This window comes from Babylonia areolata, chromosome 8 (assembly GCF_041734735.1).
Source record: "Babylonia areolata isolate BAREFJ2019XMU chromosome 8, ASM4173473v1, whole genome shotgun sequence".
NCBI lineage: Eukaryota > Metazoa > Mollusca > Gastropoda > Neogastropoda > Buccinidae > Babylonia > Babylonia areolata.
In genome coordinates, this window is record NC_134883.1 from 7,396,700 (window position 1) to 7,422,694 (window position 25,995).

Here is a 25,995-nt window from a genome sequence, read left to right on the forward strand (position 1 = left end):
ATATATAAAAAGGGGTAGTAGTAATAATAATAACAATGATAATAATAAATAAATAAATAAATAAATAAGACAACAATGATGATAAATAAGCAAATAAATGTAAAACATGAAGACACACATTCACACATACACCCACACATGCATAACAGATATGCGTACAATGTTCACTTACCCCTTCGTGAGGGGCCATGGCCTGATGAATAAACCATTCGCAGTCACATTCTCTCTCACTCCACTGACCATCTCTCTTTTTCTCTCACTCCCTGTCTCTTCCTGTCTTTGTCTGTCTCTGCCTCTCTGTGTTTCTCTCTCTCTGTCTCTCCACCATTTCTGCCTCTCTGTGTTTCTCTCTCTCTGTCTCTCCACCATTTCTGTCTCTGTGTTTCTCACTCTCTGTCTCTCCAACATTTCTGTCTCTCTGTGTTTCTCTCTCTCTGTCTCTCCAACATTTCTGTCTCTCTGTGTTTCTCTCTCTCTGTCTCTCCGCCATTTCTGTCTCTGCCTCTCTGTGTTTCTCTCTCTCTGTCTCTCCACCATTTCTGTCTCTCTGTGTTTCTCTCTCTCTGTCTCTCCACTATTTCTGTCTCTGTGTTTCTCACTCTCTGTCTCTCCAACATTTCTGTCTCTCTGTGTTTCTCTCTCTCTGTCTCTCCACCATTTCTGTCTCTCTGTGTTTCTCTCTCTCTGTCTCTCCACCATTTCTGTCTCTGCCTCTCTGTGTTTCTCTCTCTCTGTGTCTCTCCACCATTTCTGTCTCTGCCTCTCTGTGTTTCTCACTCTCTGTCTCTCCACCATTTCTGTCTCTCTGTGTTTCTCTCTCTCTGTCTCTCCACCATTTCTGTCTCTGCCTCTCTGTGTTTCTCTCTCTCTGTCTCTCCACCATTTCTGTCTCTCTGTGTTTCTCTCTCTCTGTCTCTCCATGTCCGTTTCTTCCTGTCTCTGTTGTACGGTTGGATTTTAGTTATAATAATCCATTTCCAGTCTGTTAGCGCACGTTTTTGGTATTTTCTTAGACTGGATAAATGGAAGTATTTGTATATGAACTTGCATTAGCTAGACATTTTCCACTCTTTTGTGTCAGTCTTTCTCTGCGGTTGGTTGATAGGCATATTAATAGTCCGTTCGTAAAAGTTGGTGATTTTAGACTCTAAATGAATTAAATTGTTATCCATTTGCCATGGGACTTTCATCTCTTTTACTTCCCCCTCCTTTCTCTTTGTTTCTTACCCCCCTCTCTCTCTGTCTGTCTCTGTCTCGCTGCGTCTCTCTTGTCTCTCCCTCTCACCCACCTCTCTCTCTCTCTCCCCCCCCCTTTTCTATCTCCTCATCTCCTACCCCCCTTCCCCCTTCCTACCCCTGACCCGAGGGTACCAGAAGACTGAAAGTGACACAAGGTGGTTCAGGGAAGGGAGGGGATGGCGGAGGTTGAGGGGTGGTGGTGCAGGGGCGGGGGGAGGGGGGCGGCGAAAAGAATAACTGTGTCATAATGGAAAACTGGATGATAGGTGTCGTCTGGTGATTCTTTCTTTCTTTCTTTTTTTTTTTGACTAATCAAATAACCGAGGCAGTGCCGAGCTAACTGTGTGGAATCTCTCTGCTTTATCTGACCTCATCGTTACCCTCCCGTTTTCTTCGGAAAAAAAAGACTTTTTTTAACGTATGATTTACTTTTGTTTTTGTAATCACATTCTTTTCTTTTTTTCAGTTTGACATGTTTTTGCTTCTTTTTTCGTTTTTGCCAAGAGTGGTATCCAACTATAGAGAGAAGAAAATGTATTGGGGGATTAATTTGGATGTTGGCTGATGGGTGAGAGAGAGAGAGAGAGAGAGAGAGAGAGAGAGAATTGGAATTGGAATGGTTTATTCACAATCAGGCCACAGCCCCTAGTGGAGGGGGTATACGTAAATATAATACAACTCAATGAAAATACATAAACGAATAAGCATTAATAGAGACAACAAAAAGTACATTATATGCGTGTAAATATATAGACAACAAACAGTACATTATAACTGTTTTACCAAATAACAATTGAGAGAGAGAGAGAGAGAGAGAGAGAGAGAGAGAGAGAGAGAGAGAGAGAGAGAGCATATATGTTTAGTGTACATCGGCATTGGGCGACAATTGAAATGAAGGACCGTCAGTGGAAAGAGGTCAAAACGAAGTTATGCTTAATTCATTCACACCCGGTCCAAGCAAAGAAGATCACGCTACCAAGACTCATGTATTCCCCCACAAACATAATTATACATTTTGCAACATGTAAAGCCATGAGATAAACTGAAACTGTCAAACAGCATAATAATAATAATAATAGAAACGATAAACATATCATTAATGCGACATCTCGTAGTCATGCGCAAACATAAAGATATCATCACAGTTATATATATATATATATATATATATATATATATGAGAGAGAGAGAGAGAGAGAGAGAGAGTTGGACGGGAGTGGCTTTAGTATTCATTATTAAGTGTTCTTTGAGATAGATAGATAGATAGAGAGAGAGAGAGAGAGAGAGAGAGAGAGAGAGTTGGACGGGAGTGGCTTCAGTATTCATTATTAAATGTTTTTTGAGAGAGAGAGTGCTTGCACACAGCGCATGCGCTTGCATCCCCCCCCCCTGGCTTAGTGGAAATGGCTAACTTAAAGTGACAGATACTGTCAGACAGACAGACAGACAAACAGACAGGTAGACAGAGAAAAAATATGTGCACGCATGCGCACGCATGCGCGTGTATCTCCCCCATCTGTGGAGTAACGTGAAGACTTTCAAAACAAAGAGAACGCTTGTTCTTGGAATGCCCTAACGCACAACTGGTTTTCCTCATTTTGCAGGGACTTTTGTTGTTGTGTCTTCTGCTGCCACACAATCAGGAATGCGACAGAGCGCTCTCCGCCCGCGTTGTTTTCTCTTCATTCATGCTCTGCCTCTCTCCCTCCACACCTGTTCAATGGTCTCCGTTTGCACGTGCTGACCTGCTGTTAATTGGTCATCTGCCTATTGTTATTTATGCATGTGTGTAGCTGCTACCGTCACGATGAATGACGTGATGTTCATGTCGAACGCACGCTCACACGCACACATACAAGCGCGAACGGACGCCCTCAACCCCCCCCTCCCAAACACCCCCCACACCCACACGCAGGTGAGGGGAGAGCTTGACTTAACGTTTGAAATGCATGCACGCTTGTGTGCAGTTGCCCTCACGAGTTGGTGCGTGTGGAACTATTAAATCATGATTTTTAGATGTTTTATTCATTGGCTCACAATGTTTGGTCAGACAGTGGAGGATTGCATCTCTTCATCAATTCATGGAACCAGTTGAAGGTTTTCGTGTCCAGCGTTTGTTAGAAAGTTATTGGATCGCGATTTTTCCCCCTCGGAGAATGGCACCACTGCTCCATGGATGGCACTATGGGGAATGGTTATTGCCCATACACATGACGATCCTCATCCGAAGCTAAGAGTCACGCCTGGCACAGCGAGCTGTCCCTTCTGTTTGAGAACGTCCATTGCGGCCTGGGTGCTGTCACTGGAAGGTTAATGTTGATTTTGTTTAATACTTCCTCTTTCCACCGTCTTCACCTTAATTTCCTTTAGTCATCTGACGAAGGTTTTTTTTGTATACAAGAGAAAGGATGTTTATCCGCACGTCTTCTTATTTTTAGTCTACCTTGCTGGTTCATTCATCTAGCTTTAAAAGAAAAAAGAGAGAGAGAGAAAAAAAAGAAATCCTTGGATCTTTTGTAGTCTTTTTTATGGATTTGATAATTAATTCATTCTTACTATGTTGCATTCTTTTTTTTATGCGCCTTGGTTGTGTGAAGTGCACGTATTTCACACCGACTTTCCCCGCTTTTTACATCCAGCAGTTTCAGTCAGGGCTTGAAATACCCACCTATCCGATTAGTCAGGTACAACCAAACCTTCTGGAAATGTTGTCTTTGCTTGTCCGTTGGGCAGCCAATTTCTGTGCCAGTGACAGGGTGACAGAGCAGTCAGTTTCTGTGCCAGTGACAGGGTGACAGAGCAGTCAGTTTCTGTGCCAGTGACAGGGTGACAGAGCAGTCAGTTTCTGTGCCAGTGACAGGGTGACAGAGCAGTCAGTTTCTGTGCCAGTGACAGGGTGACAGAGCAGTCAGTTTCTGTGCCAGTGACAGGGTGACAGAGCAGTCAGTTTCTGTGCCAGTGACAGGGTGACAGAGCAGTCAGTTTCTGTGCCAGTGACAGGGTGACAGAGCAGTCAGTTTCTGTGCCAGTGACAGGGTGACAGAGCAGTCAGTTTCTGTGCCAGTGACAGGGTGACAGAGCAGTCAGTTTCTGTGCCAGTGACAGGGTGACAGAGCAGTCAGTTTCTGTGCCAGTGACAGGGTGACAGAGCAGCCAGTTTCTGTGCCAGTGACAGGGTGACAGAGCAGTCAGTTTCTGTGCCAGTGACAGGGTGACAGAGCAGTCAGCTTCGGTGCAGACCGATCTCACTTCCCCCCCCCCTCCCCTTTTGAGCACCTCCACCCCAACCCCGGTTCCTTCCATTCACGTTATACATGCTGCTTATATTGTAATGAATTATGTCTGCTGACTTGTCAGTCCACAACCAGTAGTTACTTTTTTTCCTTTATTAACCGTCTCTTTACTGAGGGAGAGCAAGTATTTATTCTAAAATGTAATTGTCCCTATGGCAACTTCATATCACCTGGGAAGTTTTAGTTATACAATGATATACGATCCACTGGAGGTCAGGACGGGTTCAGCATTCACTTGTGCAATATGTTTTTTTTTATGATGATTTGTTCCAGATGGTATGTTCTGCTTTACGCTACTGTTCCTGAGCTGATAATTCGTGTCGTTTGTTCATTGCATAATCCTACCGTTCAGACCACGTTGACGGTAGCTGTGAATCAGGGAGACGACGTGAAAATTGCCTGACTGTCGTGTAAATCTAATAAGCGGTGAACAATAAAGCCAGCTTAATCTCACTGGCGCAAGCCGATAGCAAGTTAAACTCAGATCTTAACACGCCGAAGACACACAGCTGGTGGCGTCAAGCCTGTACATGGGTTTGCCTGTCTTCAACGGGGGAAGTTCGGCTTATATCACAGATTGACGTAAGTTTACATTTGGGCCAACAGCAAAGTGAGAGCTGTATTATCAATGGTTTCTCCAGTCAATGGGAAACCATATTCAGCTTAGTCTTTTTGTGAAGGACTATGACTCTCAAACTACGAGGCAAAATTGCACTGGCTCTTAGTGCTGCAGCCTTGTGGGCTAGTTGGCCTTTGGGAACCATCCCAACGCCAACTGTCCTAAAACCCTCTTGGCCGAGAGAGTGGGGATGTACTTGGGAAGACACCCTCCACTATAATCAAATTCTAGCCCAAATAGTCGGAACAGCAGTTGCCTCCTCTTCTGTTCTGATGGTCATAGTCGGACACGACTGACTATCATATAACGGGGGAAGTGGCTCGTGTCTGCTAGCGCTTTGGTGGTGGGAGAGTGGGGCGGGATACGACAGAACACATAACCATTGACTGATCATGCAAGCCAGCACTCAGCCAGTGCTTAAACCACATTGAACAGTTTAATTCTCGAATGTAAAAGGCCCATTCAAGTACCACAGAACTGCAGCGTGTCTAGAAAAGATCAATGGTATCGGAATCGTTCGGAATTACTGATAAACTCACAATGGAGACACACGATGATGGCTGTCCGAGACTGGAAAAAAAGGCACAGTGCACCAAACCGATTGACAAGAAATCGTTACACTAACACTCAGAAACTAATTGAAAACAACAGAGACAAACAGCGGACAGTTTTTGTCATTTAATCTATTTGAATCGAATACGGAGAATAAAATTGAAGTTCAGTGCGTGATAATGTACATCGTGTTGTGTTTGCATGTTTCACCTACCCCCGACATACCGGACACTGTTCCAATCCAAGCAGGTGTCTTGGAATTCCGTTCACTCCAATATTAAATTGTCCCGGTAAATTTACTTTATGCGACGCCAAATGCGAAAGAAAATGTTTTCAAGTGACTATGTAATCATATATACATATGGTCTAAGAAACAGAAGTTGCCTGACAGAAATGTGATCACACACACACACACACACACACACACACACACACACACACACACACCAACTTGCGATATGTTAAAGTCTCACATCCCTGAACTGAAATCATCTTCAGTGTTGACGATCTTCAGCATTGCTAATGTATGACTTTTTCAACTCCTTGTTAAATAGTCCAGTTGGTTCGCTGTTATAGTTGTTAGTTTTTCATTAGAAATATGTTATATTCTTATGTTTTGTTTTTAAAAATAAAACTTAAATCAATCATTTTCTATATGTAACACACACACACACACACACACACACACACACACACACACACACACACACACACACACACACACTTTCACCTGCTCGAATGCGTACACAGTAATCCTCCCCCTCCCCTCCAGCCACTCGATTTTTTTCCTATCCTCGTCTGATATCACTTAAGTGAAAACACGTTAAACTAAAGAACGAACACACACACACACACACACACACACACACACACACACACACACACACACACAATTTAAGCCTTACACTTCACCACATAAATTGGATTAACGCAAGGGTTAGAAAACTTTCAAACTGCGTCCTTTGATAGACAAGCATAGACCGCAACGAGCTTCAAAATTTGATACAGCAAACAGCTGATGCATTCATACATACACATATCTATCTATCTATCTATTTGTCTATCTATCTATCTATGTATCTGTCTGTCTATGTACCTGTCTATCTATCTATCTAATTAACTCTCTCCATACGAACGGCGAAAGAGAGGACGTTAACAGCGTTTCAGCCCAATTACCATCATCAAAATATTGCAAGCGGAAGGCTCTTATACTGAAGAGGTGAATGTTGACAAAGAATACCACAATTCTGACGACGGAAGCTAAAGGTTGGGTCATTCAGACACCCACTGGACATCCGAGGGGTCTGTGTAGAGGAGAAGAGAGGACTGGCCGTACTGAGAGAGTTAACGGTTTATCGTGATAACTAAAGCATGTTTGGTTATGCGGTGAACTATAGGACCGTTTTGACTCTAAGGACGCTACTGGCTCGTCAAGTCCACCGTACCGAAGATGCGCAAGTCGTTTGGAGTTGGCGATCGACGTAAATTATTCTGCGCTGTCACGGTGGCCTGCATCAAACGGGTGGACCCCGACAAAGGGCGATCGACAGGAAAAGAAGACGACAACTATGGCACTTATGGTGCGCGTAACCCAACGACGGCTGTTTGTGAACGCCAGTTCTCTCCCGCTTCCCTTCAGAGTCTGGCTGGCAAATATTTCATGACTGAAGTCGAGAGATGGTCCTGTGTTTTACGTCACTGAATGCAAACAATGTAACGCTGCAGTGGTGCTATGCTGTAAGATGCCGCCCAGATTTATTTAGGCCACGGTATTTGACGGGGACAATGTGCTTCAGGATTTTTATCCCTACCACTGCGATTCTTAAACTTGCGGTACGAAAAGCTTAACCCCCACCGGCACGAACCTAATGGATTGGCCAAAGTTACCGGGAACCAAACAAAGGTGTATCTGCCTGCTGCCTGCCTCCACCATGACATTTTGTCTTCCTGGGCGCTGCGGAACAAATGGGGGTCGGGTATTTACCTTTACCCTATGCACAAAACTTGAACAGGCTGTAATTCAAGCAAACAACCACCACCACTGCCACGACAACAAACTCTTCAAACGATCATACTGCCCAATGCAGTGAATGATGAATAACATGCAAACCCGTGCACACGCAAGGAGGTGGGGGCGACACACACGCAAACACATGCACACACGCACGCATAAACGAACGAGCACACGTATCCACACTTGCGCGCATGCAGAGAACATGAATTATTAATCACGGTAACTTCTCCTAATGAAGGTTGAAGACGGACAAGAGAACTGTTCTCACTTGTGTTTAACAGAAAGAAAATAGAGAATCTCGTGCCTTGTCTTTAATATAGGCGAAACAAAAACAGTAGGCAAATGCAAAAGCAACAAGCGGCATTGGTCCCCCACTCACACCCTCCACCCTAAAATCATCACTGCCATTGTCGTTTTTGCGAACAACCTTTAAACTGAACACCACACATAAATTTATATTGGCTTACAGCTGTAAGCATCTGCAGCATACTCACTGATGTGTGCATGTGTGTGTGTGTGTGTGTGTGTGTGTGTGTGTGTGTGCCAGAGAGAGAGAGAGAGAAAGAGAGAGAGCGTCATTTTACCTCCTCCCAGCCAATTCTATTTCCACATACTGCTTGCCTCACCACTCCTCCCCCCCCCCCCCAATCCCCTTTGAAATGAAATAAGGAACGTGGTAGGGAGGTTAAAACACGAGTTCTTTTCAAGAAACTGAGATGGAGTGGGGGGTGCGGAAGATTGCCTTGGACTTACGTATTTTTGAAGTATAAAACAAAATTCTCAACAAATGTGTGGCCAACAGTTTTTTTTTTTCCTGGGAGAGCAGACAGACAGCAGAAACAAGACAGACAGACAGACACGCAGAGAGAAGGGGGGTGGGAGAGGGGGGCGGGGGTGGGGGGCGTTGGGGCTGGGGTGGTGGTGCGTGGAGAGAAATAAAAGTTTGGAACATTCTCTCTGACAAGGGTTAATCGTGTTCCCCGTGAGGGCTGCCCCCCTAATGTCAACAGTCAATGAGCAGGGGAAATTGTTGTCATGACTTGACAGTCGGGGCTTTCTCCGGCCAGACTGTGCTCTTCAGTCCTTCCTGCTGCTTTATACCTGTCTGGTTTCTCCCCCAGATGAAATATCAGACATTGGGGTGGGGGGTGGCGGGGGTGGCGGGGGGGGGGGGGGGGGTGTGGGGGGGGGGACGGAGGGTGGTGGTGGTGGAGGAAGGCGAGAGAGAGGGAGAAAGCGAGAGAGAGAGAGAGAGCCAAAGAAGGAGGGAAAGAGGACACACACACACATACACACTCTCTCTCTCACGCACACTCACAGAGAGAGAGACAGAGAGAGCGAGAGAGAGAGAGAGAATGAATGGATGGTTTATTCATTTATAAGACACTGCCCCATATGAAAGGGTGTCACAAATTCTTCATAGACAGCGCGTCGTGCATTGTAAAATGACATACGCTCAGCTAACATAAATATATTTTCCCTTCTTTTAAGGAATATACCCTCACCTAAGTAATACAGAGAGAGAGAGAGAGGCGGGGGGGAGTTGGAAGGGGAGGTAAACAGAGAGAGAGAGAGAGAGAGAGAGAGCCAGACTGAGAGAACGAGGGGAAAGGAGAGAGAGAGAGAGGGGGGGGGGGAGAAGGAAATGTGAGGGATGGACAAAGAAAGGGAGGGAAAGATAGGGGTTGTATTTGTATTGTATTGGATTGTGTTGAGTAGTTTGTGCGCGCACAAAAACACCATGCATTGTTTTAACTTTATTTTTTTTTATCATCACTAATGTTCTTCTGAAACTGAAACTGATCCAATCCATTAAAGTTCCTTTTCTTCCTGTGTCAATTTTTTTTCCGAGAATGCGAAAGGTTTCTGAGCGTCCACAATGTTAGGTCTGATTGGTGAGCGACTATATATAGCTTTTGTCTTTTCCCAGTCCTGTATTGATGTCCGAACCTTTCTCTTCCGCCTCCGCCCCCCTCGCCCCCCTCGCCCCCCCCCCCACCCCCCGCTCCCCCTTTCTTTTTTTGTCATGCTCCCCGCCCCACCTCTCTCTCTCTCTCTCTCTCTCTCTCTCTCTTTACTTTTCCTTTTCTTCCATCCGTTTCTTCTCCATTTCTCTTCTTCGTATCATTAATTTTTTTTTCTTCTTCTTCTTCTTTTTTACATTCTAAACGTTTTCCATGCCTTTTTATTTATTTATTTATTTCTTTTGTGAGGGCAGTTTGAAAAGAAGCGTGTAGTTTATCCTCTTATACCGAATAAAGTATCCAAGCTCCCTCTCTCTCCCTCTCTCTCTTGGCTTTGTCGCACAGGGACTTGCATTGGTTTAATAGAAAAAGAACAGTTTCAGTTTCAGTTTCAGTAGCTCAAGGAGGCGTCACTGCGTTCGGACAAATCCATATACGCTACACCACATCTGCCAAGCAGATGCCTGACCAGCAGCGTAACCCAACGCGCTTAGTCAGGCCTTGAGGAAAAAAGAAAAAAAAAAGAAAAAAAAAAAAGGTGAATCAATGATAGATAAGCTTACACAAATAAATAAATAAATAATAACTATAATGTAAAAAAAAAAAAAAGAAAAAAGAAAAAGAACAATAAGATAACAACAAAAAAACCGTTATTGAATTGCTGCTGTTTATCATATTATTATTTCTGTTGTTGTTATCAGCATTACTGTTGTTGTCGCTGCATTTTCAAAAGATTATCATCACTGTTATTATTACTGTCGTTATTTCGTTATCGTTATTATTATTTTTGCTGATAGTGTTTATAATAGGCGCTGTGTGATTCTACTGTGTTACCTCTTATTTTCTTCTTCATAAATTTTTCAGATTACTCGTTTCTTTTCCACGTGTCTGTGTTGGATATCATTTCGGAAAGAAAGCAAGCAAGAATACACATTTGGGAATCTGGTTGTGATCCACACTGTTATTCCTTTTTTACGTGTTCTCTCTCTCTCACCACAGAGAGAGAGAGAGAGAGAGAGGGGGGGAGGGGTGAAAGGGGGAGGCTTGGAATGATATAGAAGTAGAGAGACACAGAGAAAATTTGTATTCAAAAACTGTTCTTCACTTTGAAAGGGGTTAATCATTCTCCCTGCAGATGTCGACAACAAATCTCAACAATCGATGCAAAGGGAAAGGAATTGTTTTTTGTTTTTTTGTTTGGTTTGTTTTTCTGAGCTTCGACATTTTCTGTTTCTCTAGCCCGGACACGTGTGTGTTTATTTTCACTTCCCTCCTCATTGCTTCCCACCGTTGCTGCTCTTAACCGTGTGTTTCTGAGATGGAAACACCAGCAGACAGCGTTTAAATAGTACACTTTCATTCCATCTGTTCGCACCATTGGGTTTTGTTTGTCTGTACACACACACACACACACACACACACACACACACACACACACAATAAGGCGATGGCGCACGCACACACAAACACACACTGCAAGCAAGCAAGCAAGCAAGCGCACACACACACACACACACACATTCACAGAGCACACACATTATTTTTATTCTCCCTTTCGCACATACATGGAGAGAGAGAGGGAGGGAGAGAGAGAGACAGACAGACAGACAGACAGTCGAGGTTTGTAAGTTGATTTTCTTTTGCTTTTTTTTGTGAACGACTGCAGTAGTCAACGGGTTGACAATAATTACCAACTCGCTATTGCTATTGACTTACAATTGACTCTCGTTCTCCGAAATCACTTTGTTTTGTTGTTGTATTTGGTTTTTTTGTGTGTGTTTTTTTTAAAAGTTTTCTTTCATTTCTTTTCAATTGCTATCTATTTTCTTTTCTTTTTCTTTTTGTTCGCTCGTTTGCTGTTTCAGTGCCTGGCTCTCAACTAAGCATTTAACGTTCATTCATTTCACCCGTTCCCGTCACTAATTCCACTTGTCCTCTCGTTTTCGTTCGAAGAGGAAATGAAAAGACTAGGGGCTGAAAGTAAAGAAATGGAGTTTCAATCGCTTGGCATTTTTTTCTTTGTTCTTGCGGGATTTGTTGTTGCTGTTGCATAGTCTGTTGTTATTTGCTTTGCTCTCTGTCCATCTCTCCTTCTCCCTAGCTCTCTCACTCTCCCTCACCCACCCATCCACCCAACCACACACACACACACACACAGGGGGCGGGGTGGGGTGGGGGGAGACATACAGAGGGAATGGAACACACACACACACACACACACACACACACACACACACACACACACAGGGGGTGGGGGGGGGGAGATACAGAGGGAATGGAACACACACACACACACACACACACACACACACACACACACACACACGGGGGTGGGGGGGGGAGATACAGAGGGAATGGAAAACACACACACACACACACACACACACACACACACACACACACGGGGGTGGGGGGGGGGAGATACAGAGGGAATGGAAAACACACACACACACACACACACACACACACACACACAGAGTCCCATCCGCTTTGTAGTTTTATTTACATGTTATTCTTCCATTTTGTCCACTTCTTTCTTTTTGGTTTCTTTTTTTGAAACACCGTCAGGTACACAGATATTTTACTTCCCTCCCCTCCACTCAACCACTCACCGCCAGTTCGCAACATCACTTTTACTCACATATTCGTTTTCGTTCAAAAGGAAGACGTACAAGTTGCTTTTCGGGCGAGCAAGAACTTGGAACATTGATTGCTTGACGATTTTTTCCATCTTCCAGGCGACATTTCCTCAAAGGACATCCAGAAGTCCACCTTGAAGTCAGATGAAAAAAATGTAATGGGCTTGTTTTTATGTCAGATGTTCCAAAGTCTGTGGGTAAATGAGAAATGGAGACGGTATTGTTTAATTTCTCTCTGACTCTTTGACTTACGTGTATAAACAAATGTGGGGCTATGTAATAACACTGATTCGGTTGTCTGTGAGTCCGCGTGCATGTGTGTGTGTGTGTGTGTGTGTGTGTGTGTGTGTGTGTGTGTGTTTGTGTGTGTGCTTTCTTTAATTTCTTTAACGTATTTTCATTTTGAGTGTGTGTGTGTGTGTGTGTGTGTGTGTGTGTGTGTGTGTGTGTGTGTGTGTGTGTAACTCTGACGTATTGCTTGTCACTGGGAAAAAAAGTCAATACCGAATTTGGTTTAAAGATTGAGCCAAAATGTTTCCACTCGTGCCAGTGATAGGTTTTAGGCCTTCCACATTACGCTAAATTTTTGGATCGTGAACGTTTTATTTCGTTTTGTCTTGGATCCGCAAGATTCGCTTGGGTCTTTTCCGTTTCATTGCCGGGTAACAAAAGAATGGGAGAAAAACCCCAAAAACCTCAACCATCTATTCAACACAGTCATTTCACCCACTCTAGGAAGACATTGTCGGGAATGGCCAGAGGGCAAAACTGATGCGGAAGTGAAGCTACTCATAGAAGAAAACAGTAAAGAAGAGGACATCATCATATACACAGATGGCTCAGTCACCAAAGACCAGTCTGGTTGGGGATTCACTGCGAAACAAAATGGAAAAACAATTTGGGAAGAGAATGCTGCCTACAAAGTCACAACCTCCAGCCTAACGATGGAAGTTGAAGCTGCGACACATGCCCTCCAGTGGCTATCGTCCATCCATACGCCGGGAAACCAACATGCCATGATTCTAACCGACTCAATGAACCTCATACAGAAAATTGAAAACGGAATGGGAAGCCCAGAGTGGCATAAGGCAATGCGCAACTTTCAGATGAAAAAACTCACATGGTCATACTGCCCGGGACATGCAGGTGTTAAGGGAAATGAGCGAGCTGACAGACTTGCTGGTAACGCAACACCAACGAGCGGCCTACATCTAGGAAAATCGGAAATCCTCAGGAAAATCAAAGAATACCAAAAAGAACAGGTACAAGGCCATCACACCATCGATCGCCTCAAAGAAATAAAAGCAGAGAGAGGGAGCGGCCGCAAGTCTAACATGAAAGGTAGAGCACGATGCTTTGCAAATCAAACAAATATCGGCATCATTTCCAAACCAACATTGCGCAAATTTCTTCAAAACGGAACAGAGTCTCTGTGGGCCTTTCCAAATACAATAGACTGAGCAACACACTAGACGCCACGTTCTTGGCATCAGAGATCTTTTCCCATCCCTCTTGCGGCCAGTCAGTGGCAGCCTCTGTGCGTGTGTGTATGTGTGCGTTTGTGTGGATGTGTGGGTCTGTGCTTTTGAGTGCGTTTGTGAATGCGCGAGAGTGTAAGTGTACACAAGTGTCAGGAGAGATCTGTGTACGTGTGTGTGTGTGTGTGTGTGTGTGTGTGTGTGTGTGAGGGGAGGTGGGAGTGCGGGGGGAGGTGGGGTAGAGGATGAGGTATGTGAGTGTATGCATGCCTACACTGTGGGAGCAACAGGATATTGGAACGTATATATATATATATATATATCTCTATATATCTATATATCTTTGTATATATGTGTGTGGGGATGGGGGTGGGAGATATGGGCGTATGTGTGTGTGCTTGTACAAGTAAGTGTTTATCTCTGTGAGTGTGTGTTTGTGTGTGTGTGTGCCGTGGAAGCTGCGATACGTAGACTAGAAATGAGTGTGTGGAGGAGGGGGGTAGAGGAGGTGCAAGGTAATGTGTGTGTGTGTGTGTGTGTGTGTGTGTGTTGGAGCTCATGTACGTTTATATGTATTTGACTGTGCTTTCATATCTGTGAAACTGCATGTTTGGTGCATTTCTGTTATGCATGTGTGGGTGTATGTGTGAATGTGTGTCTTCATGTTTTACATTTATTCGCTTATTTATCACCATTGTTGTCTTTTTTTTTTTATTTATTTTTTTCTTCTATTATTATCATTTTATTAGTATTACTATTATTATTACTACTACCTTTTTCTATATTATAATTATTATTCATTTATTTATTCATTTATGTAAGCTTATCTATTATTTATTCCCCCGTTTTGGTTTTTTTTGGGTTTTTTTTCCCTCAAGGCCTGACTAAGCGCGTTGGGTTACGCTGCTGGTCAGGCATCTGCTTGGCAGATGTGGTGTAGCGTATATGGTTTGTCCGAACGCAGTGACGCCTCCTTGAGCTACTGAAACTGAAACTGAAACTGCCGGGTAACGTTTATGTTTCCTGGATAATAAATAATAATGAAATCTCAGATGGGGATCACCGCGCTTCACAATAAAAAAAATAATGAAATTTAAGACTAAGTGTCGTAAAATATGTACAACGTTTAACATGACAATGGCTAAAATATGCATATGTAAGACTGGCATGATAAAAGATATATATATATATATATATATACACACATATACATACATACACACACACATACACATACACACACACACACACACACACATATATAATATATATATATATATATATATATATATATATATATGTAAGTTGACACAGGCGCCATCACAGTCTCAAATCCCACAGGTGCAAATCACAGCAAAACAAAGTACGCCACATTCACCACTGTCAAAAATAAACACCAGGGAAGCAGGTATCAGAGTCCGATAAGCTGTAGTTTTAAGACAGCGTGACATTCCATTTCTTGACGGCAGCAAAGAAGAAAGGAAAGAAAACAAAACTATGAACAGGTGACACAGAAAGACACTAACTACTCCATCGACATGTTTATTACATATCAATATGTAAAAGATGGTACTGAATTAACTAGAATGAATATGCTGAATATTCCAGTCGGCGGCACCACTTGGTCAGCCTTCATATCTGAAAAGTCCGTCACAGTGGGAATCGTTCTGCATACGTCAGCTACTTTTGTAAGTATTTGAGCGGTGAAGTCAGACAGCATGTAGTATCAGTCGAATAACCGTGGTGATTACTTTGTTGGGCAGAGCAACTGTCCGTCGGCTTCTAGTGGTCGTTGGGATGTCGTGCTGAGGAAAGTGAAACTACAGAAAGTGAATCGTTATGTGTCGATTGTTTGTTTCGATTTGTTCTACTTTCCAATTTTTTATTTTTTGTTTTTTTCATTTTTGCTGTTTTCTTTTTCTTTTTCTTCTGCATTGACCTTTGTTCACGCCTCCACACTCACTCCACCACACCCGTATGAACCCCCACCCTCCCATCCCGCCCCCGGCTGCACCACTGATCACATCTTGAGTTTCTTCAGGAACCCTTTCTCCAGTGTACTCGTGTGACATTCCAGTTTCTCCTCCGCCGCTTCCCCCTCTTGTACTACAAAACAGCCACACCCATGAACGTGCCGCAGCGGGTCCGAGCGGCTGGTGGCAGGCTACGTAGGGAACTATCAATATCCTTTCTGGCCCTGGATCTGTCCGTGAAACCAAACCCCATGTCGCTGCTCTGACACTGGTAGGGAGGAGATCGAAACGTGAGCTTCCCGCCTCAACGGAGCGTGACGTGTCATAGAAGGAACTTTCTTCTTCTTCTTCTCCATTTTTCTTCTTTCTCCTTATTCGTTGTAAAATGATCGCTGACAAAGGGGAACGTATGCTGCGAAGTCAACAAGGTATATTCTTCTTTCTCCTTCGTGGTAAAATGATCACTGACGATGAGGAACCTACACTGCTAATTCCGCAACGTATACTGTTAATTCCACACAGATACTTTTCAAACTGACACTTCACGACTGGGATATATATTCTCGGTTGGGATATGATAAAGCTCTCTGCATGCATGCCCTTTCAACAATGGCACCAGCGATCGTGGGAGACGCATGCGTGTTGCTTTCGCTCAGGAAACCTGAGCGTCCGCTCTGGAAACTGCATCCATGTGAAGTGGATGACACTCGCCTACGAGGTTCCTCCCACGTGTTCCCGTTTGCATCTTGCAGAACTCTGGACTATGGACATGAGGGTGTCATCCCGATTCGCCTATTCCTGTTTCACCTATTACCAAATAAATTATTGGTGATCTCGATTGGCCTATTCCCAGTTCACCTATGCACAAAGTTGCTCTGTGTGTGTGTGTGAGGGGGGTGGGGTGGGGGTGCGGGGGTGGACATGGGGGGGATTGGCCACGCACACGTGTGTATGTGTTTTAACTGGAACCGGAAGTACAAGGTACTTCGGGTTAATGGGACTCAATCCAAAAGTCCTTCAGTCATTAAATTCAGTTTGTGACATAGATCACGGCGGCCCATGATCACCCTCCCCGAACCCTCTCATTTTGTGTGTCTGGTGTTTAAAACTGCGTGTTGGGGTTCTTTGCACACTGAAAGAACGTTCAGTGTAGAGCACAAGCAATGCGAGAAGCAACTTCACACTGATACACATCTCTCCCGCCAAGGGGAAGATGAAAAAGTGATGTCGTCCAGCAAGAACATTTTGCTGTTTTTTGTGGGTCCCCCCCCCCCCCCCCCCTTTTTTTTTTTTGGTCACAGCTGCATGTTTTTATTGCCGGAATAGGAGTTTTCAAATCCCGCTGTTCCACCCAGAGACAGAGAGAGAGAGTTAAAAATGGTAACATGACATCGAAAAACAATGGATGGAAAAGGGTAATGCGTTCTCTATGATGACTCGACTTTTGCTTACTTCCTTTTGGGTGGTCGTTAGCTCTGTTCATTTTATTTATTCTTTTTTTTCTGTTTTCGAGATCGATATCAAAAGTTGCAAATGTGTTTTGTTGTTGTTGTAGTTTTCGTTGCATTTCTTACACCACGCTTTGATCTTCTGGTTATTTCTTTGTGTATTAAATGTTAAAGGGTGAGGGTCATATCCTTTCACGGCCATTGGAGCAGCGGATTTATGTCCACTGTGTCTGGGGCTCGACATAGGAAGGCGGGGCGCAGTGCTCTCTTTCCGCCGTTTTAACCTTCCCCAACTGAAGTCAGGTACTCATTTTGAGATCATCAGGGCTTGCCAAGACATTCCTGCAGGGCACAGTGCAAGGGGGGAGAAGGAGAGGCAGACAGAGGAAGAGATGAGAGGACAACATCCCAGAATGGACGGGCTTGAGGTTGAGCGATACAATCAGGAGGTCAGAAAACCGAGAGGATTGGAGGATGCTGGTTGCCAGATCACCTGTGGCGCCCAAACGATCCTCAAGACTACGGGATAGGTGAAGGTGAGGAGTGAGGAAACTCGGAGTGAACTGCCTTTGCCAAGGAAACAACACAGTGCCCAAACGGGTAGTCGTATCATGAACACTGGTGAACACCGGATCAAAAGTCCAACGTCAAACCGATTCTTCCACGGTGGCTCTTTGTATGCATCGATCTTTTTTTTTTTTCAACAATTGAGACCGTAGTAATTATGTTCACTTTTCCGCAATGGATTATCTGAATTTGAACTAAGCGATCTATAACATCATCATCATCGTCATCATCATCAATACTATTATCATAATTGTTTTTATCATTTTTGTTGCTGTTGTATTTGTTTTGATTTTTATCTATTGCAAAGGTTGTTTCGTAGAGTTGAACTTTTTTCTCACGTCTCGCTGTTAAGTAAATCTACCTCTTTCTTAGTTCTTTTCTCCGAAAAGATGCAAATCTACAATCAGTGTTCGCAAGCACAAACCATGCGCGCAAACCAATATGGCGAAGCAACTTGTGGAAAAAAAAAGAAGAAGAAAAGAAAAATATCACCATTACAATATGAAATCCTGGTAACCCTATGAAATCAAACCATGGGAAGCGAACTCAAATATATCGTTTTTGTTCAAGTATTCATCCACGACATTTTTGCATACTCGATGGTGACTCTTGCAAGGCTATGTTTGAACAGTGGGGGTGAACCATTGAGTGAGCGTGAAGACAGACAAAAGATGGACAGACAGACATAGATTGAAATATTTCTGCTCTTCATTGCGTATGATTCAGTGATAATCGAATGCTGAACCCCCACCCACACACACACGCACACGCACACATACACACACACTCTTTCCTTTTCAAATGTATTCTCTCTTCTTTTTTAAGATGGCTTGATGTAAAAAGAAGTTGCTGCTCATTCAATTTGCCACACCGAAATGAAATTTTGACTCTCATACACATATAAACACACAAAATCACGTTTGCACTTTCAGCAGTTAGTTTTACTAAACGACGCGTTTAAATAACAGAAGGGTGGACAATTTGCTCCTACCAACCGAATTTATAGTCTGTTGCTTCAGTCTTTTTGTTTGAACTGCCTCTCTCTCTCTCTCTGTCTGTCTGTCTCTCATATACTGACTTTCTTTCTTTCTTTCAAGGGGTGGATGAAAAAATTGCTTACATCCTTGAAGGGAAAAATACCATTCATTCAATGTCTGTGTGTCTGTCTGTACGCCGCCCCCACCCTCTTCCACTCTTCAGTTGCATTGCTTTTAAGTTTAAACGTGACTGTGTATTTTTGCCTATGCCTGTGCAGGTAAGAGGCATTGACTGTCCGCCTGTGTGATAGATTTGTCCACGACTGACATTTCAAATTGACTTGCAGATTAGTGCGTTTGCCACCCTCAGCATCGCTCTCTTCCTTTCATCGCATGAATGCGTGCGTGGGCGTACACACAGACTCACACAGGGTTAAGGACCGCTTCAAGGGAAAGGTTGGCAAAATTATGTAGACAACACTGTGATAGGAAAACAAAAGCACTTGCAGAGGAAAAAAAATCATAGGGTGGCGCTGTCAATGTAAAGAGATGCTTTCCATGTTGAGTACCCCGAATTTCACATAAAGAAATCTGTTGTGACAAAAGCGTAATACGATACAAAACTGCAATACAATAAGGTATGTTTTCACACACGATGATCAAAACGCCCTAGAGATTATTTACATTATGCAAGAGGCATTCATGGTCCAAAACTGGCCTCTCATCGAATACAGAAACAGCTGTTTCAGGCATACCTCCACCATGAACAGCTTGGAAAAAAATATGTCGTTAGAAAAAAAAATCGATGTTTTAGTCAAAACGTTTCAGTTATTCAGTTATTTATCAACGAAAGCTCTGGTTTTTCGTTGTATGGAACAGAAGTGCACGAGCGATAACGTATCTCTGGTTATGAGTGGTGCACATCATTACACTGCCTGTGTACTACGCTGTTTGACGAAATTTCAGCTTCGTTTCACCGTGCTCCTGAGGAGAAAACTGTGCAAGTTCCCAAGTGGTCCCTGGCCTTTTGTGAACCCTGTTTGTGCGAGTGTGCGTCTTTGGTTTCACTGTGCAATCATAGTGACATGACGTAAGGTTTGTGCGCGTGTGCGTCTTTGGTTTCAGTGTGCAATCATAGTGACATGACGTAAGGTTTGTGCGAGTGTGCGTCTTTGGTTTCAGTGTGCAATCATAGTGACATGACGTAAGGTTTGTGCGAGTGTGCGTCTTTGGTTTCAGTGTGCAGTCATGGTGACATGACGACGTAAGTTTGTGCGAGTGTGCGTCTTTGGTTTCTGTGTGCAATCATAGTGACATGACGTAAGGTTTGTGCGAGTGTGCGTCTTTGGTTTCTGTGTGCAGTCATGGTGACATGACGTAAGGTTTGTGCGAGTGTGCGTCTTTGGTTTCAGCGTGCAGTCATAGTGACATGACGTAAGCCGCACACTACACAGACACTCATCACTCTGTGATCACCACATCCCTCTCCCTTTTCCCGTGCATTTTAACTTTAATCTTGTGGCTTTGCATGATATACAGTGTAGCGCATATGGGTGAGTCAGCAATATCCACATTTCTTCCCCTCCACTCTGTGTGACTGACGGAGTGAACATCCACTCCTTGTCCTGCTCATTCCGTCGTCAGGGGAAAAATTGTGGATACTGCCTGCGTCTTCTTGAACTAAATATATCTCTCTCTCTCTCTCCCCGTGTATATGAGAGTGGGAAATTAAGATTAGTATTAATTATGAGAACTTTAACCCCACCTTAAAAGAGACTGGAATCGGAGCTCACTGCCTAGCAGATTGAATATTTCTGCTTCCGTTGCTGGTCGTACGTGTTATTTCAGTCGTCTTTCATTTGCAACGGATTGCGTTTCTCAGCCAGCCCGCGTGTTTGTCATATCGGATGCTCGTGTGAGATTTGAAACTCGAACCTTGCAGAACCTTTTTGCTGTCGTTATTTACCGTGTGCAGTCCGTCTCTCAATTGAGTTGATCATTGTAAAGGAGGACCTCTGGCAATTTCCTCCTATGGGGTAAAGAGAAAGGTATGCTGCCTTAGATATTGTACACGGGTATCAGCATTTCTTTTTGTGTTTGCACGCAACCATCATTCTGTTTTGTGTAGGTTGTATTATGAAAAGAAGAATGAGATGGATGAATAGAGGGAGACAGAGAGAGAGAGAGACAGACAGACAGACAGACACAGAGAAAGGAAAGGGCATTGACGAAGAAAGACAGGAAAAGAGAGGTGGCGACAAAGAGAAGTGGAGGACAGGATAAACAAATGGCAGGGTGGGGGTGGTGGACAACACGTGTACCTGGAAGCCTCTGAAAACTCAGTCCATGATGCCAGTCACGCACATTGCCAATATGTTTTTCTCTCTTTTCACGTGACCTTTAGTGGTGGTCTGGGCGCTATTCTTTTGGAAGAGACCAAATACCAAAGTCGTGTATGGACCTTCAGGGCATAAAGAACGACATTACATGAGAAAAGTACGCAAAAAATATGGACAAAAATCATTAAAATTCAACTTTAATGGGCACACAGGCAATCACAAGGAAAGGGGAGAGAGAGAGAGAGAGAGAGAGAGAGAGAGAGAGAGAGAGCGAGCAAGCGAAAAAAAAGTGTCGGAGACAGCCAACAGAAGTGCTAAATTTGCGTGTAATGAATTCGTGCTAATTCAGCATGCGAAGACAATAACTTTACCACCGGGCCCCCAGTTCTGACTTAATCCATAGCGCCAGTAAAAAAAAAAAAGCAGCAACAAACACTCTTTGTCGGAAATGACACTTCTGAATGCAGTCCTGTAGCTGTGGAAGAAGAGATGTGAAGCAAAGAGAAAGCATCGACGTTCGGTGAATATTTTGAAGCTCAGACAGCAACAGGGTGCTAACAGTAACCTGACCAAGGAGGGTGGTTTTGATGAAGATCTCTTCAGGAAGTACATGCTGGTAACAAGGAACAATTTGCTTAAGTAATGGACCTGGTGCAGGGGGAGGGGGGGGGGGGTTCTCGCCAAACATTGCTTTAGCCGAGATGTGATCTGCTCCAAAATTGGTAAAATTCGCATGCGACGTCAAATATCTCTCACTTGCACGAAATAAATGTTTATTAGTAAAATTCTTGCGAAGGTCTGTGCGAAAATCAATTATGGTCTATTAACTTACGTAATGACAAAAAGATCGATTCTCTTTGCGACGTTCGCATACAATTTTCTTCTTTTTTTTCTGGTTCTTGAATGGGTTTTTTTTTACGATGACGCCCTGCTGCCGCTATTTCACGTCATACCGCAAAAGCGACCACTCCCATGTCAAGTCGAAATCTGCTGCGATAGAACGTGGTGTTGTGTACGGATCTTCATCAAAGCGGCCAAGTTCAGCTAGCTGTCGTAATTACGACTGAATACCCCGAGATTGTTCCGCACATTAGGAGTCGTGTACAGACGAGCTCTCCGCCGAGAGAGTAGTTCGAATTATTTTACACAGACAAAACATATGGCGATCAGATAAAGGAAAACAGTACAATGTAGTCCAGCGCAATTTGATGCGACACGATACGAAGCAATGATACAACACAGGAGAGAGTGACAGCGCAAAGAAAACAGAAAGGTTGGGACAGGAACTGGTACAGAACCCACTGTCATTCACCATGATCGCGAAGGAAAAAAAGACCATCACAACAAAACACGAATTCCGTTGAGGCCGTTGTAAATGGGATGCTCCAAAACGACACACAGAATGTCTGATTCAGATATACATCTTGTGTGTACATCGGAGCTTCACACTGTCAATGAGACTGTCTGGAAAGCAGCGACCAGTAATTTTGCTACACATTGTTCCAAGTGACTGGCTTGATAATGAACCAATAAATCAATCGTCCGCGTCGTCATGAATAGTAACTTGTAGCTTTCATGAGAGAGAGAGAGAGAGAGAGAGAGAGAGAGAGAGAGAGAGAGAGAGAGATGTTTTGTTGTTGTTTTTTCCACAGAGAGAGATTCAAGCATTTCTTTTTCCTCCGATATGGAAATGGCAGACACATTTGTATTGCTATCAAGATACCAGCTTAAGAATACACTGCGAACAAAAAACGATCCCGCACCACAGGGATTTACGAACTAGCCACCTCCTGTTTGTTGTTTTTTCTTCTTACTTTGTTTCCTTTTTTTTTTTTCTTTTTTTTTCTTTTCTTTTCTTTTTTTTTTTACTCTTTGCTGTTCGTCATTGTTTCTTTTTTTTTTTTTTTTTTTAAAGCTTCATTCTCCATTTGGTTTTAAGAAATATTTTAGTTATTTATTTATTTGTCTTTGATTTATTTATCTGTTTATCGAATTTCTCTTTGTTTATTCGAACATGAGGTCATGCACATCTAAGGAACGTGGGATATTGAACTTTGTTTATCCCCTTGACTGTTGCAGATGAGTATGCCAGTGAATGAACATTTGTAATTCACCGAGATATTGATCAGCTCACAGGCCAGGATGTCAGTCATCATTCTTTCTTTATTTTTTTTTTCTCTTTTTTCAGACTGCACTGTTTCTTCAGCAAAATCTACATCACTTTGGTACACATCAAGCCTAAATTAGCTGCACTTTTTATGCCACCAAGGTTCATTAGTTGAGGGGTTAATACAAACCAGTCCCTGCAGTTGATAATAAATGCATAGACTCCGAAAGCGAACGGTGAAGGATTTGATGAAGGTACGTTATTTGGAAACTTATTCTTGCGACTGTGAATTGTTCAAGTAAATGAGTTTTTTGTTCCTAGTTACAACCTCCTTAATATAGCGTCGGTTCTTTTCTTTGAATATTGTAAATATTTACATGCGTCTTTCATGAGTATATTTCATGCTTCGATTCATAAGCGTTGTACGCAAGTGCGCGTTCTCTTTTTATGAATAACTTCCAGCTGAATCTCTCTCTCTCCCCTCTTACACATGCGCACACGCAAAACTAAAAACTAGTCACCATCAGAACAGAACAGAAAGAAATCTGTTAAGCCCAGATGTTATAAAAATGCATTATGTTTGGTAACATTGCTTCATTCAAGACTGTTAATGACACTTCCAGTATTTGGCTGGGGGATAGCATTCTTTGCTGATTTTGTAAAGTGATGGCAAAGGACAGACCTTTTTTTTTTTTAATCTCTGAATGGTGTATAAAACCAGCTTTTTTTTTTCCTGGAAAAGGATCTCTTTTTCCCTTTCTTTTTATGATCTTAGATATATGATTGCATCATGTCGGAAATATATCCTGTGAAAGGTTCGGCGACTATTGAAATATGCATGACTGCAGGAAAAACAACAACACTTTAATATGTATCTGTTTTAAGAACCCAGTGTCAAAACTTTAAAAGTCTTGCTTAAAAGTGAAGGAGAAACATAAATAATAATATTGATGCTAGAAGGAAAAAAAACAATAACATATATTTACCGAGATTTATAAAGAAGAGAAGTTTTGAAAAAAAAAGTGACGAGAGATGATTCTATTCATTTTCAAATATGTCTTTAAGTGAGCCAGATTATTGGAATAATCACGGAAATTTTTCGATGACATCTTTAATTCAGAAACACCACGAAAGTTTATAAAGCACCACATATAACCAGAGAATTCTTCATCAAAAATAAGACGGTCAACAACAGTAAAATATAACACACAGCAAACATAGATTTTGGACAAGTATAACAAGACGTATTACATTTAGAGAGATTAAATATTCAACACCGTCTGATCTATAAAAAAAAGAAAGAAGAAAAAAGAAGAGAAACCAGCTGACTGAACTGAAATGTACAAAACATCAACACGAACAGATGCTGTTAGTATGGAAAAATCGACGTCTGAATCCGTTTGTGAAAATTTAAAGTGGTGCAGGCAAACGCGTTTTAGCGCAAAACAACACGACCATTTATAAATTCCCTTCCACTAACAAGAGTCACTCACCACTGGAAAATACTACTGCCAATTGGTAAGTAGGTAGGCATTTCTCGTTTTTATTCGAAGCTGGGTAAGATTCAAATCATGCGTAATAGGCATACTGTGATGTCAACGTGTGAACGCTTGGTTCTAATTTAGGTGCACACACCCCAGGCATTAATTGTGCTTCTCAGTCTTCGTGATATTTCAAAATCAGAATCAGAGGACAGACGGAAAATACCACTCGCTTACTAGAGCAATGGTAACAAAATAAATGCTATAAAATAAAATAAATGGAAATAAAACAGTACATGACAAAATAAATATTTCTCTCTGTGTATGTGTGTGTGGAACACACACACACACACACACACACACACACACACGCGCGCGCGCGCGCGCGCGCACACACAGAGTCACTGCAACAGACGCATGGAACAAAAGCACTTACCTGATGAAGTCTAAGACACTTGATAGTGTTTCGGACCTGACTGGGCCAGTTGACGACAGTCTTCCTGGACTCGGAAAGTGAAGATTGCGAACAAAAAAAAAAAAAGTCTGGCAAGAAACAATGTTTGTTGTTGTCAGTGGTGGTGGTAGTGTTTAAAAGTGACTTTCAGGAACGAATCTTTCAGATGTTCTTGAACGGGTTCCCTTGTTCAATATGCGAGTGTTTCCCCTTCTTCTTACGGTTTTGTCCAGTCTCCTCCAGGACTGAAAGGCCAGCGCCGTCCACGCGCTGGGAACAAGCGCAAAGGGGGCGGTGTGGTGCGACGGGAAAGCGCGGAGTGCTCCTTCGTCCAAGTGAAAAGCCCGTGGTGTCAATCACCAATTTATAAGGCGCGCCGCGCGTGCTTCTCACCTACAAGCGTGTGCCACTTTGGTCACGTGATGCGCACAAGGGGGCGTTCGGGGCAGGGTTGTGGGCCTGCACGCGCCTCTTCTCTGCTGGTTTTGTTGGCTCTGATCATAGCACCCTCCTCCTCTATCCCCTCCACTCTTCAACCCCACCCTCCTTTCCTCACCCCCATCTTTTTTTTAGTTCTCTCTCTCTCTCTCTCCTTCCCTCCTTTTCCCGCCTCTTCCATCCATCCTTCCACCCACTTTCTGTTGCGCGACCAAACCTGGAGAGCGAGGATTACCGAGTTGGATGTTCGGCTTGCTTATTGATTCTCTCGATTCTCTGTGCTTAGCTCTGATTCCTGACGATTGTATTCCATCCCCGGCACGCAGCTGTGAAAAAACATTCCTGCGGTTTCTGATTGGTTCAAAGCGGTAGAAGGTGTAGTTTCTTAGTTCCGGGCCATACAGCACAACTGT

General features: G+C 43.2%; 2 protein-coding genes across 3 annotated transcripts in view; one reads left to right on the top strand and one right to left on the bottom strand.

Moving 5' to 3' along the window:
* Positions 1-25,563, bottom strand: part of LOC143284500 (uncharacterized) — a 132,492-nt gene extending 106,929 nt beyond the window's left edge. The window contains exon 1 of one of the 2 annotated variants that reach the window (XM_076591193.1): positions 25,127-25,563. The gene's annotated coding sequence lies outside the window, so the exon portion shown is untranslated. The remainder of the gene's footprint in view (positions 1-25,126) is intronic. The other variant, XM_076591194.1, reaches the window with a different exon arrangement.
* The window catches only part of LOC143284499 (uncharacterized), a 265,000-nt gene that overhangs the window by 82,699 nt on the left and 156,306 nt on the right, over positions 1-25,995 (top strand). The gene's annotated exons all lie outside the window — the stretch shown is intronic.